At 40.3% G+C, this 15,203-nt stretch overlaps 1 long non-coding RNA gene across 1 annotated transcript in view; it reads right to left on the bottom strand.

Annotated features, from left to right (window-relative positions):
- LOC138405265 (uncharacterized) overlaps window positions 1-11,226 on the bottom strand; it is a 121,985-nt gene extending 110,759 nt beyond the window's left edge. The window contains exons 1-2 of the long non-coding RNA XR_011238955.1: window positions 11,112-11,226; window positions 10,331-10,443 (exon numbers count right to left, since the gene is read on the bottom strand). This is a non-coding gene — a long non-coding RNA (uncharacterized lncRNA). The remainder of the gene's footprint in view (window positions 1-10,330; window positions 10,444-11,111) is intronic.
- Between the last annotated feature and the right edge of the window lie 3,977 nt (window positions 11,227-15,203).

Below are 15,203 nucleotides of genomic sequence, written 5' to 3'. Positions count from 1 at the left end.
TTAGAGAGGAAAGAGTTAGAGAGGAACGAGTTAGTGAGGACAAATTAGAAGGAAAAAAGAAATGTAGGGATATTTGTACTGGAGCGTGTGAATTTTGGTTAACTGAAGTGAATATCAGGGACAGTTTACAAAAGGTAGGGATTGAACTAATCTCCAAGTCTCAGTGTGTCCGACTAGACCCTGATCTGGACTCAGCTCCACCGAGAGGACAACCACAGCCAGCAGCGGTGCAGTGTGATGACCAGCAGGACACTCAGCTGCTACCGGTGCAGAGGGCGCAGGCGGCAGCTCCAGCCGTCCCTAACCTCCATCCAGACCTCGAGCTTGTTGCAGCAGAGGAGGTGGACAGGCCTCCATCATGCACCACTCCATATGTGGCAGCACATACTCCACGGCGCACCGGGAAGGAGGCAATTTATGATTTGAATGCAACCCCGCAAGCACCGATGGTGGAGGTGGCTGCAGGAGATGGAAACACTCAGCTGATCTACAGACCATGGACATTCACCAATATGAAAGAACCTACCACTTCATCTCTCCCACAAGTGTTAAGTGGGGGAGCGGTATGCAGTGCAACTGGAACCAGCACTGAACAGCAAAGACTGCTGATGACTGAGATGGGGACTCAGTATTCGAAAGTGGCAAGATCCGTCTCTGCACAGGAGCGGAGAATGGTGAATCCAGCATGGGGTAATGCTGATTATGCAGAAAAACTCTTGAACAGCAAGAAAAAGAAAAAGGCAACGCAGTTGACAGAGGGACTGCGAATGGCACAGCTGGCAGCATATCAAAACCAAGTCTGCGGGCACAAGAAAGGTCATGGAGGGAGAGGAAGGGGACGTGGAAGAACTGACGCTTGTTTCAAATGTGGCAAAATTGGACATTGGATCAGGGATTGCCCTGAGAACCAATACACATAGTGCGATTGAGTAGCGGTGGAGCTGGGGACAGTGAAGGATTCATCTGGTGCAGACGCGGAGACAGAGAGAAAGTTTCAACCTACTCACCAAATTCGTAAGAGCACTGTAACACGCACACCATATGAATTACTGTTAGAACTGATGCATATATGCAAAAACACACAATCAAAGTAAATGGTAAAGACATCACATTTTTGGTAGATTCAGGTGAAAACAGAATCAGTCTCCAAAAATGAATGTTAGAGATGTTTTAAAACAATTGAAGCAACAGGTACGACAGTGCTAGAGAGATACACTGTACCATTGTTTTAAAAAAAAAAAATGAGGTTAAGGAAATTTTAAACATTAATTTTTGTTGTCACCACGCTGGCTGATAGATATTATTGGTAGAGATTTCATGTGTTCATTGAGTAATATGCTAATTTTAACATCACAAGGCGTAGATGTAACTAGAGGATTTGATATATGCATATCAATGGAAGATTCTGAACGCTTCCCTCACCTCTGTAAGTAACACTTTCTTGTGAGATGCTGAGGTACTCACCCAGATGTAATTACAGATGTTATCCTAACACAAAGGATGGTAGAGAAGGTTAGAGTAAGTAGTTAAAGAATGTGATAGAGAAAGTTAGATTAAAGATTAACGATAGGTTAGGTTGGTTATACTAGAACAGTAATCACTGTGTTGTCTCAGTAGCTTAGATTGACTCACTGGACAAATTGTTTAAGGTATCAAATTCTGATCTCCATGTTCTATTAAGCAAAGGAGAACAAAAACAATTGGTATTGAAAGTTTTGGAACTTTGGACCAAAAGGGGTTATGGGAAGGGAAAAAACATCTGATCCCAATAATAAAAATAATTTAATCAGAGGTTTAGAGGTAAATCACAAAAGATTTCTGCAGTGATAAATGCAATTAGAACTGTGGAATTTATTATTGTCAGACTGAACACTTTTCAAAAGCTAAGTGACTCAGATACAGTACAGCTGATAAATGCAGATATGAAGCTGTTTGTGGACGACTCAGCATTAAAAGATCCAGCAACTGGTAGAAGCCAAGTGGGTTTTGACGTTACAACTTTGTATGACAAATTTGGCTGAATCACTCATTACATTATTCTGCAGAAGCTGCAGAATTGGTTGCATTGATTGAGAAATGCAAATATGTAAGTGACAGGTGTCAACATATACACTGGTAGCAGGTATGCATTGGGAGTGGTATATGATTTGGCAGATTTTTGGCTAAAGGGAAATTCTCAAACCCATTACCTACCATACATTGGTTGCTGTTCTGATTGATGCTGTGTTGTTATTCAAACTAATTGCGTTCTGCAAATGTGAAGCATTTTTTAAAGACTTTTCAGTTTCACAGGGGAATGTGAGAGCAGAAGCTGCTGCAAAAGCTGCAGCAAAGCACAGTCTGCTTGTCCGAGGCGTTTCTGAATCTGATAGGTCATTAACACCTAATGTATTTGATGGGTCATTAACATTTAAATACAGATTTAAAGGAGCTGCAGATAAGGGCAGCTCAGTTAAAAACAAACAAAAAAACTGTTTGAAGGAAAGTGGATTGTTTGGTGGCTATACATTTTGGTCTGGAACAAATAGGAAATCCTGTTTAGAAAGATATCTGTTTCCTCATAGTTGACACATGGTCAGAACCAAGTGTCAAAGGGGGGATGCCAAATGTAGGAAGAGATACAGATATATTGGTTTACAAAAGAATTGTCAAACTCACAAATGACTCACAAATTATTTTTAAATTTTCATTAGAGTTATATAATTGGTACTATAATAATATACAAAGAGGAATCCAGATTATATAAAGTGAACTGTTTGAGGGATTTTATGGAAGAACAAAGTGAGGGAAAGCAATACTGTCTTGATTTTATTGACATGTGTGTTTCTCCACATTTAAACAGGACTCTTCAGCAGTTGCGAAGGCACTGCTCAGGGAAATGTTTTATTGTGCAACCTGTCCCCTATGCTTTTTGAGATCCACAGATAGGTGAAGGAAGCCCTACCAAAATCCTGGCAAAATAGATGGCAGTGAAGGCTGCTGAAAGATCAACTTGGATGTATCCAAGCCATTGCAGGGAGGTTCCTGAGCAAGGAGTGGATTCTTCAGAACACAGCGTGCATTGATGTCAGTGAGTGCACCTCAGCCTTCAACTGCTTTGTGTCCGCGAGCAAGGAGGGGGTGGAAATCTCTAGGACCACACGTCTCCAATCTCACGAAGAGGCGGCACATTGATTAGGGGGTTGGCTAGGGTGACGCTGCTGATAAACGATGACGCAGACAGACAAAAAGTGACACCTGATGGGACGACTGGGATGCAGTTCAAGGGAAAAGATGTGTTCCCTGTCCTTGCTCACAGTCATCATCGTCCTGCCAACATTGCTATGGCAGGTGAAACCTTGGCAGGAAGAACAACACCAAACTAAACTGAGCATCATAGGCAAAAAAAAAAAGGAAACTCTTGTTTGAACTGACAAAGCCTGAAGTCAATTCATGGTATGCAGCCATGAAGACAACTGCGAGGAAAGATCATCAATGAGAGACCTAACCTCACTTACTTCCATACAGATTGCACTCACTATTATGAAGATATGAGTGTTCCACATTGAAAGTGTCTTCAAAGGATTTGAGGGACTCTTCCCATGGTGGGGAAATGTGCGAACAACACACAGAATAGATGGGATTGTACTTAGTGGGGGTTGGGTTTTCATTTTTGTTTCTCCCAATATTCAGGGCCTCAGAAATATGGCTCTGCGAAATAGGATGGCTTTGGACATTATGCTCACCAGCCAAGGAGGTGTTGGTCACATAATCTGATCTGATTGCTGCACATACATACATACATACATCTGACAATTTGATGCATATTGTTTTTCATTTAAATTGCCTATTGTTTGAGGAAAAGAACAAGGACACACAGATTCCTGAAGCATGGAATTGGTGGTCATAGTGTATTTTAAATGTGAAAAATGTGTCATTGGAATATTTGACATCGATTCAGATTTTTGTTTGTATTTAAGTGTTGTTGGTCTGGTGTATTGATTGTGTACTATTTGTGTACTTTAATCAAGAATGCAATTGGATATCTTAAATTTCCGGGCCCTCATCTAGAATGAAATTCTCAATTTCAAGATGATGCGTTTGTCTAAAAATGATAGTTGTTTAGTGAGCATGAAATGCTCAAAGGGGGGAAATGTAATGGAAATTTTTACATTTGTGAATGTTTAATTGCATTAGCAGACATGTATGTGGATGACTGACCAAATGGTTCACCAAATTGTTTATCTGAAAGGGCAACCTTAAGGTTTACGATGGTGGCTTAAGAGACTTGAGTTGTATGGCCTCGAGAAACCAAATCTTTATGGCTTCTCATGATTGTATCTCTGATTGGGATCAAACAACTGGGATCTCACAGGGGGGGTCATCCACAGAACATGTAAACAAATGGCCAGGATGTCTCCTCCACTGAGTGAAACTACAGGAGGGTAATAAATACCTTTGCATGCTTAGTGGGAGGGGGCTGAGAGTTATAAGAACACAGATTCTCCTATGTTCTTTGCTCATTTGTGCATGTCATTCAGGTGATGTGTACTGATGAGTCCATCTGCAGATGCTGAATTAAACTTTCAGAAAGAAGTGTTTGACTTTGTGCTTGTTTCACAGAAATTGCCACCACATTTGGCGTTGTTGGCAGGATCACTCGTGTGAGAGGACACTCTGGATCTCAAGGCTGAAAGGTAAAACTGCGCAGGGAGTCTGGGACTCTGACCTCAACCTCCCTGACAAAAGAGGGTAGAGACGTGAGGGCCTGATGCCTGAGAACCAAAGAGTGCTCTCACTGCTGTGATCCGGCGGACCAAGTAGCACAGAGACACTGTCTTTCTGGGAAGACAAATTCAGAAGGGAAACGATTCTCTCACAGGGTAAGTGACAGACGTGTCTGAATGGCAAGGTTTGGATGTAGAATCAAGGAAGCTTCGGGTGATCTTGGAGGTCACGGGTGGTCTTGGAGACCACAGAGTTAATATAGAATAAGCCTGTTGATGATCTTGGAGATCACGTAGTTATTAGAATAAACAGGTTGGTGATCTGAGAGGAGGTCACAGAGTTAAGGAGTATTGATATGTACGTGATATAATAATAGAAATATACGGAGTGTTTGATGATTTTAATACACTTGTTATATTGGGTTCTGACGTCGAGCTCATGATTTAACAAACTATGATATAATATAGTAAATAGAGTTTTGCACTGGAGATGTGACTGGGACTGAAGGACTGAGACCTGAGCCAGGATAATCTCGACACTGCAATGAATCTGCTTTAATAAGAGAGAAAAAAAAGAGAGAGTGAGAGAAGTTCTCAACCGCCAAAGGTAAGTAAAGGTAAGTAAATTTAAGTAAACTTAAGTAAACTTAAGTATATTAGGGGTATAATTGGCTTTTTCAGGGTATTAAGAAAGACTAAATCCTAAAAACAAATTTTTAACAAAAGGAAATTAAAAAGAAAGAACGGATTAAAATAAATTAGGGAATTTCTAAATGTCTTTTCCCATATCAGCATAACTTTGGTCTTCCAAATTTTGTATTTTGTTGAACAAATTGGGAGTTTAAATTGATAAATAAGAGTTGTGTTAAAACTGCTGAGACAACCTACTAGAGAAATGGGTTTAAACATCGATAAAGGAAAGAAAGATAAGGATAATGCTAATCCACTTCAGCTTTCTTTTCTTAATGTTCAGTATATGTTAATAAGTGATGGTAAGCGTAGAGTTAGAGAGGAAAGAGTTAGAGAGGAACGAGTTAGTGAGGACAAATTAGAAGGAAAAAAGAAATGTAGGGATATTTGTACTGGAGCGTGTGAATTTTGGTTAACTGAAGTGAATATCAGGGACAGTTTACAAAAGGTAGGGATTGAACTAATCTCCAAGTCTCAGTGTGTCCGACTAGACCCTGATCTGGACTCAGCTCCACCGAGAGGACAACCACAGCCAGCAGCGGTGCAGTGTGATGACCAGCAGGACACTCAGCTGCTACCGGTGCAGAGGGCGCAGGCGGCAGCTCCAGCCGTCCCTAACCTCCATCCAGACCTCGAGCTTGTTGCAGCAGAGGAGGTGGACAGGCCTCCATCATGCACCACTCCATATGTGGCAGCACATACTCCACGGCGCACCGGGAAGGAGGCAATTTATGATTTGAATGCAAGCACCGATGGTGGAGGTGGCTGCAGGAGATGGAAACACTCAGCTGATCTACAGACCATGGACATTCACCAATATGAAAGAACCTACCACTTCATCTCTCCCACAAGTGTTAAGTGGGGGAGCGGTATGCAGTGCAACTGGAACCAGCACTGAACAGCAAAGACTGCTGATGACTGAGATGGGGACTCAGTATTCGAAAGTGGCAAGATCCGTCTCTGCACAGGAGCGGAGAATGGTGAATCCAGCATGGGGTAATGCTGATTATGCAGAAAAACTCTTGAACAGCAAGAAAAAGAAAAAGGCAACGCAGTTGACAGAGGGACTGCGAATGGCACAGCTGGCAGCATATCAAAACCAAGTCTGCGGGCACAAGAAAGGTCATGGAGGGAGAGGAAGGGGACGTGGAAGAACTGACGCTTGTTTCAAATGTGGCAAAATTGGACATTGGATCAGGGATTGCCCTGAGAACCAATACACATAGTGCGATTGAGTAGCGGTGGAGCTGGGGACAGTGAAGGATTCATCTGGTGCAGACGCGGAGACAGAGAGAAAGTTTCAACCTACTCACCAAATTCGTAAGAGCACTGTAACACGCACACCATATGAATTACTGTTAGAACTGATGCATATATGCAAAAACACACAATCAAAGTAAATGGTAAAGACATCACATTTTTGGTAGATTCAGGTGAAAACAGAATCAGTCTCCAAAAATGAATGTTAGAGATGTTTTAAAACAATTGAAGCAACAGGTACGACAGTGCTAGAGAGATACACTGTACCATTGTTTTAAAAAAAAAAATGAGGTTAAGGAAATTTTAAACATTAATTTTTGTTGTCACCACGCTGGCTGATAGATATTATTGGTAGAGATTTCATGTGTTCATTGAGTAATATGCTAATTTTAACATCACAAGGCGTAGATGTAACTAGAGGATTTGATATATGCATATCAATGGAAGATTCTGAACGCTTCCCTCACCTCTGTAAGTAACACTTTCTTGTGAGATGCTGAGGTACTCACCCAGATGTAATTACAGATGTTATCCTAACACAAAGGATGGTAGAGAAGGTTAGAGTAAGTAGTTAAAGAATGTGATAGAGAAAGTTAGATTAAAGATTAACGATAGGTTAGGTTGGTTATACTAGAACAGTAATCACTGTGTTGTCTCAGTAGCTTAGATTGACTCACTGGACAAATTGTTTAAGGTATCAAATTCTGATCTCCATGTTCTATTAAGCAAAGGAGAACAAAAACAATTGGTATTGAAAGTTTTGGAACTTTGGACCAAAAGGGGTTATGGGAAGGGAAAAAACATCTGATCCCAATAATAAAAATAATTTAATCAGAGGTTTAGAGGTAAATCACAAAAGATTTCTGCAGTGATAAATGCAATTAGGACTGTGGAATTTATTATTGTCAGACTGAACACTTTTCAAAAGCTAAGTGACTCAGATACAGTACAGCTGATAAATGCAGATATGAAGCTGTTTGTGGACGACTCAGCATTAAAAGATCCAGCAACTGGTAGAAGCCAAGTGGGTTTTGACGTTACAACTTTGTATGACAAATTTGGCTGAATCACTCATTACATTATTCTGCAGAAGCTGCAGAATTGGTTGCATTGATTGAGAAATGCAAATATGTAAGTGACAGGTGTCAACATATACACTGGTAGCAGGTATGCATTGGGAGTGGTATATGATTTGGCAGATTTTTGGCTAAAGGGAAATTCTCAAACCCATTACCTACCATACATTGGTTGCTGTTCTGATTGATGCTGTGTTGTTATTCAAACTAATTGCGTTCTGCAAATGTGAAGCATTTTTTAAAGACTTTTCAGTTTCACAGGGGAATGTGAGAGCAGAAGCTGCTGCAAAAGCTGCAGCAAAGCACAGTCTGCTTGTCCGAGGCGTTTCTGAATCTGATAGGTCATTAACACCTAATGTATTTGATGGGTCATTAACATTTAAATACAGATTTAAAGGAGCTGCAGATAAGGGCAGCTCAGTTAAAAACAAACAAAAAAACTGTTTGAAGGAAAGTGGATTGTTTGGTGGCTATACATTTTGGTCTGGAACAAATAGGAAATCCTGTTTAGAAAGATATCTGTTTCCTCATAGTTGACACATGGTCAGAACCAAGTGTCAAAGGGGGGATGCCAAATGTAGGAAGAGATACAGATATATTGGTTTACAAAAGAATTGTCAAACTCACAAATGACTCACAAATTATTTTTAAATTTTCATTAGAGTTATATAATTGGTACTATAATAATATACAAAGAGGAATCCAGATTATATAAAGTGAACTGTTTGAGGGATTTTATGGAAGAACAAAGTGAGGGAAAGCAATACTGTCTTGATTTTATTGACATGTGTGTTTCTCCACATTTAAACAGGACTCTTCAGCAGTTGCGAAGGCACTGCTCAGGGAAATGTTTTATTGTGCAACCTGTCCCCTATGCTTTTTGAGATCCACAGATAGGTGAAGGAAGCCCTACCAAAATCCATAGATGGCAGTGAAGGCTGCTGAAAGATCAACTTGGATGTATGCAAGCCATTGCAGGGAGGTTCCTGAGCAAGGAGTGGATTCTTCAGAACACAGCGTGCATTGATGTCAGTGAGTGCACCTCAGCCTTCAACTGCTTTGTGTCCGCGAGCAAGGAGGGGGTGGAAATCTCTAGGACCACACGTCTCCAATCTCACGAAGAGGCGGCACATTGATTAGGGGGTTGGCTAGGGTGACGCTGCTGATAAACGATGACGCCGACAGACAAAAAGTGACACCTGATGAAACGACTGGGATGCAGTTCAAGGGAAAAGATGTGTTCCCTGTCCTTGCTCACAGTCATCATCGTCCTGCCAACATTGCTATGGCAGGTGAAACCTTGGCAGGAAGAACAACACCAAACTAAACTGAGCATCATAGGCAAAAAAAAAAAGGAAACTCTTGTTTGAACTGACAAAGCCTGAAGTCAATTCATGGTATGCAGCCATGAAGACAACTGCGAGGAAAGATCATCAATGAGAGACCTAACCTCACTTACTTCCATACAGATTGCACTCACTATTATGAAGATATGAGTGTTCCACATTGAAAGTGTCTTCAAAGGATTTGAGGGACTCTTCCCATGGTGGGGAAATGTGCGAACAACACACAGAATAGATGGGATTGTACTTAGTGGGGGTTGGGTTTTCATTTTTGTTTCTCCCAATATTCAGGGCCTCAGAAATGTGGCTCTGCGAAATAGGATGGCTTTGGACATTATGCTCACCAGCCAAGGAGGTGTTGGTCACATAATCTGATCTGATTGCTGCACATACATACATACATACATCTGACAATTTGATGCATATTGTTTTTCATTTAAATTGCCTATTGTTTGAGGAAAAGAACAAGGACACACAGATTCCTGAAGCATGGAATTGGTGGTCATAGTGTATTTTAAATGTGAAAAATGTGTCATTGGAATATTTGACATCGATTCAGATTTTTGTTTGTATTTATGTGTTCTTGGTCTGGTGTATTGATTGTGTACTATTTGTGTACTTTAATCAAGAATGCAATTGGATATGTTAAATTTCCGGGCCCTCATCTAGAATGAAATTCTCAATTTCAAGATGATGCGTTTGTCTAAAAATGATAGTTGTTTAGTGAGCATGAAATGCTCAAAGGGGGGAAATGTAATGGAAATTTTTACATTTGTGAATGTTTAATTGCATTAGCAGACATGTATGTGGATGACTGACCAAATGGTTCACCAAATTGTTTATCTGAAAGGGCAACCTTAAGGTTTACGATGGTGGCTTAAGAGACTTGAGTTGTATGGCCTCGAGAAACCAAATCTTTATGGCTTCTCATGGTATCTCTGATTGGGATCAAACAACTGGGATCTCACAGGGGGGGTCATCCACAGAACATGTAAACAAATGGCCAGGATGTCTCCTCCACTGAGTGAAACTACAGGAGGGTAATAAATACCTTTGAGTGCTTAGTGGGAGGGGGCTGAGAGTTCTTAGAACACAGATTCTCCTATGTTCTTTGCTCATTTGTGCATGTCATTCAGGTGATGTGTACTGATGAGTCCATCTGCAGATGCTGAATTAAACTTTCAGACAGAAGTGTTTGACTTTGTGCTTGTTTCACAGAAATTGCCACCACAGTATCACATTTTTTATTACTCACCTTATTGTTGGAACCTCAACCATATTTACTGTCCCTGGCTCAGACTCTCTCTCAAGCATCTACAGTAGGTGTTTTCATTCCCAAAACACAGGCTCTCTTGTGGTTCCAAGAGTCTGTAAGAGTAGAACAGGAGGTAGAGCATTCAGCTACCAGGCAGACAACTTCTGTGCATTTACGGTTAAACTTAAAACATCCCCCCCCCCAATCCACAATGGGACCATGGTTGTTCTCATCTGCATGGAGGAAACTGACTGTCACAGAGTCATCAGCAAATTTGAAAAGTAATCTGTTGTCATGCCAGCTGCGGCAGTCATGAGTATACACATTATAGAGGGGAGGTGAAAGGACACAGGAGGAGACCCTGTGGATGATGACAATGTGTCTTACATGCATTACTTTCTGTGTCAGTTGCCAGTTGCAGCTCGAGGCATGTATCCAAAATTATCTTTTCCAGGCACTATACTGATACTGTAGTCACTACAAGTTACGCACGTTCCATTTTGCCTGGGGGACATTTAAAACAAACCAGTCTACAACACAATAAAAATCACATGAAAATCAACCTCCCTCCTCATCTTTTCATATTTTTTTCTCCTCAATTTTTTAATGTGGATTTAGAATTTGATACTGAGCATAGCCGTGAAGTTGCCCCCCCAAATAGAAATGGTACAAGTTGTCAAATAAATGTTATCTACATAAATCCCCACAGATTTCAAAAACATTCTCAGAACAAAGTTAACATCACAGTATATTGTAAGGTATCACATTTTTTATTACTCACCTTATTGATGGAACCTCAACCATATTTACTGTCCCTGGCTCAGACTCTCTCTCAAGCATCTACAGTAGGTGTTTTCATTCCCAAAACACAGGCTCTCTTGTGGTTCCAAGAGTCTGTAAGAGTAGAACAGGAGGTAGAGCATTCAGCTACCAGGCAGACAACTTCTGTGCATTTACGGTTAAACTTAAAACATTCCTTTTTGATAAAGCCTTGCTGGATCAGGTGAGTCCTGAACCATCCCTTAAGCTGCTATAGGTCTAGACTGCAGGGGAAACTCCCATCATCCACAGAGCACTTCTCCACTTCTCTCTGTCTCTCTGCCCCCCCCCCCCCCCCCCCACCCCACACTCATTTATTTTTTTTAATAAATGTCAAAAACTATGTTATTGACGTGTCTCTTTTCTCCCATAGTCCCTCTCTCTCTTTCTCTCTCTCATTGCAGATACCTCTGACTCCAGAACTGAAGGAGAACAACTATTATTATTATTATTATTATTAACAACAATACTTAATTAATTATTATATTAATTGTTGCTGCTATCATTGATAATCAATAACTTCTTTACACTGTTATTGTTTACATTTTAACTAGTAAGAGCTGATACCAGATGATCCAGGCAGATGATCGTCCACATTGAGCCTGGTTCTGCTAGAGGTTTCTCCCTGTAAGTGAGGGAGTTTTTACTCTTCACAGTCACCAAAGTCTGCTCATTGTGGGAACTGTTAGGTTTCTTTATATTAAACAAGATTTGAAGGTCTTGACCTTCTATGTAAAGTTCCTTGAGATAATGTATATTATGATTTGGCGCTATACAAATAAAATTGAATTGAATTGAATAGGTGATGGGATAATAATAACAATAATTAATTGAGCAGTAGTATTGCAATATATTCAGTAAACTGTACAGAAATAATATGTTTTTTTTCTTTCATGAACATATTTTCCATTTCATATTATGCACTTACCAACCTTTAACTGTGGGCTGAGTGTCATAAAATTAACAACACATTCATAGCATCTGCAAACAATACTATATAACAACATTCAAGCATACTATCTATATAACAACAGATCTTAACTGTGTTTGTTCTCAAGTGTGGGGTGTTTTATACATTTTTAATAACATTATACGGATCACATTATAGCGTGACATATTTCTGGTTGAGGACAGGAGGAAATTACTGCAGTAAAGTGTGAAAGATGGGTAAAGAAGAGTTGAAGTGGAGTATAAAATGACCGTGGTATTAATGATAAACTAATCACATGAGGGATCGTCTCAGTTGTTAATTTGGAAAAAGGGAAACTCTAATAAAGTTATTGCATTACCTGAAAGGTTTCACAATGTAACTTGATGCGAATCCCCTTGCGAGTCTGCTATTGATCCGAAAAGTCTGAATCTGTGAATGTCTTTCACACTTTCCTTCAGTCACTTTCCTCTTGTCAATCGTTCCTGCTTCAGCTCACCGGTCGTAGCCAGAGGTGTGTTCCATCCAGGGCCGAAGGTGATGTTGCTTACTGCGGGGTTAACCCCCTTCACTTCCACCAATTGGAAAACAACACACGGGAGCTCCGCATCATATCAACTCCTTACGCTATAATGTAATCCATATAACGTTATTAAAAATTAAAAAACAAAAAAGATCTTACCAGCCTATACACCTCTCCTACACAGGGGAAGACCACGCCTCCACGACACACACTTTCATCAGAAATGAAACTTATCTCTCTCTCTCTCACGTGTCTGTGTGTGTCGGGTCAGATCAAGGTGATCAGCGGGACCTTTCATGTGACACCTGCATTTAGAGACGCGGTCTTTCAGTCGCCTGCAAAGACCCCCTCCTTTGCGCTTACCGCTCTGAACGCTGTCTCTGTCCACGCGCACAGTATGGAAGCCCTTGATGGTGGTGTTTTCGTCGGGAACATCCTGGTGCAGCCATGTCTCCGTAAAGCATATTAAACTACACTCACGATACTCCTTCTGACTTTGGACCAGTGCAGTCAGCTCGTCCATCTTATTCCCCAGCGATCTCACGTTTCCCATGACAATGGAGGGAAAACTCGCCTTTTCCTCCGTAGTTTTTTGCGTCCTCTGCATCCCCTGTGTGTCCGTATCAAGATTTCAGCCGGAATATCATTGTCCGTGGTCACCGAAGGTCGCTTGCTCTCTCCAACTCCACGCAGGGAAAGACCGCGTCTCTAAATGCAGGAGTCACGTGAAAGGTCCCGCTGACCACCTTGATCTGACCCGACGCGCGCGCGCGCACACACACACACACACACACACACACACACACACACACACACACACACACACGTGAGAGAGAGATAAGTTTCATTTGTGTGTGTCGTGGAGGCGTTGTCTTTCCCTGTGTGGCAGGAAAGGTGCAAAGGTAAGATCTTTCTTGTTTTAAATTTTTAATAACGTTATACGGCTAGAAGGCAGCAGGGGCAGACAGGTCCCTTTCAGGTAATGCAATAACTTTATTACAGTTTCCCTTTTTCCAAATTAACAACTGAGACGATCCCTCATGCGATTAGTTTATCATTACTACCACGGCCATTTTGTACGCTACTTCAACTCTTCTTTTATGGGGTGCAGTTTGTTAAGCAGCTCACGCTGAAAATAACAGCAACATTTTGTCACATTTAGCTTCAAACCATGTTTAAAAAACTTGTGTGAATTTTTGAGAGTCACTTTTGCACATTTACAACAATATTTGTCAACTTAGAGATATTTTAAATATTTAAATCCAAATGTTAAATGTTACACTTAAATGTTGAATCTAAATCTAAATGTTAACTTTAAATCTAAATCTAAATGTGCAATCTAAATGTTAAATCTAAATCTAAATGTTAAATCTCAATGTTAAATCTAAATCTAAATGTTAAATCTGAATCTAATTCTAAATGTTAAATCTAAATGTTAAATCTAAATCTAAATGTTAAATCTAAATGTTAAATCTAAATCTAAATGTTAAATCTAAATGTTAAATCTAAATGTTTCGGGTGAAACTAAATATTTAACAAATATGCAAATTCAAATGCCGGTAACAGGAAGTACCAAAATAAAAGCTCGAGGAGGTCAGAGTGTGTTTATAGTGGTAAATAACGAATAAAACCCATCTTATCCGGGGAAATGGACTCTTGGACATGGAATATCGTGTTAATAACTACATAAAATAACAAACACGTTTGGAGAAACTTTATTTGAAGAGTACTTTGAGTTTTTAGTGTCACTTTTATGAAGACGATTCACGATATTCCATGTCCACGAGTGTTTATTTGTATAGCAGAGAGACAGAGAGAAGTGCTCTGTGGATGATGGGAGTTTCCCCAGCAGTCTAGACCTATAGCAGCTTAAGGGATGGTTCAGGACTCACCTGATCCAGCCAGGCTTTATCAAAAAGGAATGTTTTAAGTTTAACCGTAAATGCACAGAAGTTGTCTGCCTGGTAGCTGAATGCTCTACCTCCTCTTCTATTCTTACAGACTCTTGGAACCACAAGAGAGCCTGTGTTTTGGGAATGAAAACACCTACTGTAGATGCTTGAGAGAGAGTCTGAGCCAGGGACAGTAAATATGGTTGAGGTTCCATCAATAAGGTGAGTAATTAAAAATGTGATACCTTATAATATACTGTGATTTGTAAACTGTGTTCTGAGAATGTTTTTGAAATCTGTGGGGATTTATGTAGGTAACATAAGTTTGACAACTTGTACCATTTCTATTCGGGAGCCAATTTCATGGCTATGCTCAGTATCAAATTCTAAATCCACATAAAAAAATTGAGGAATAAAAAAATATGAAAAGATGAGGAGGGCGGTTGATTTTCATGTGATGTTAACTGTGTTGTAGACTGGTTTGTTTTAAATGTCCCCAGGCAAAATGGAACGTGCGTAACTTGTAGTGACTACAGTACCAGTATAGTGCCTGGAAAAGATAATTTTGGATACATGCATGATACCTCAAGCTGCAACTGACAACTAACACAGAAAGTGAGGGTAAACAAATGCACCTAAGAGACATTGTCATCATTCACAGGGTCTTCTCCTGATCTTTTCACTCTGTAATGTGTATACTGATGACTGCCG

The sequence above is a fragment of the Paralichthys olivaceus genome, chromosome 17 (assembly GCF_024713975.1).
Source record: "Paralichthys olivaceus isolate ysfri-2021 chromosome 17, ASM2471397v2, whole genome shotgun sequence".
Lineage (NCBI taxonomy): Eukaryota > Metazoa > Chordata > Actinopteri > Pleuronectiformes > Paralichthyidae > Paralichthys > Paralichthys olivaceus.
This window is presented reverse-complemented; position numbering and strand designations above follow the sequence as displayed.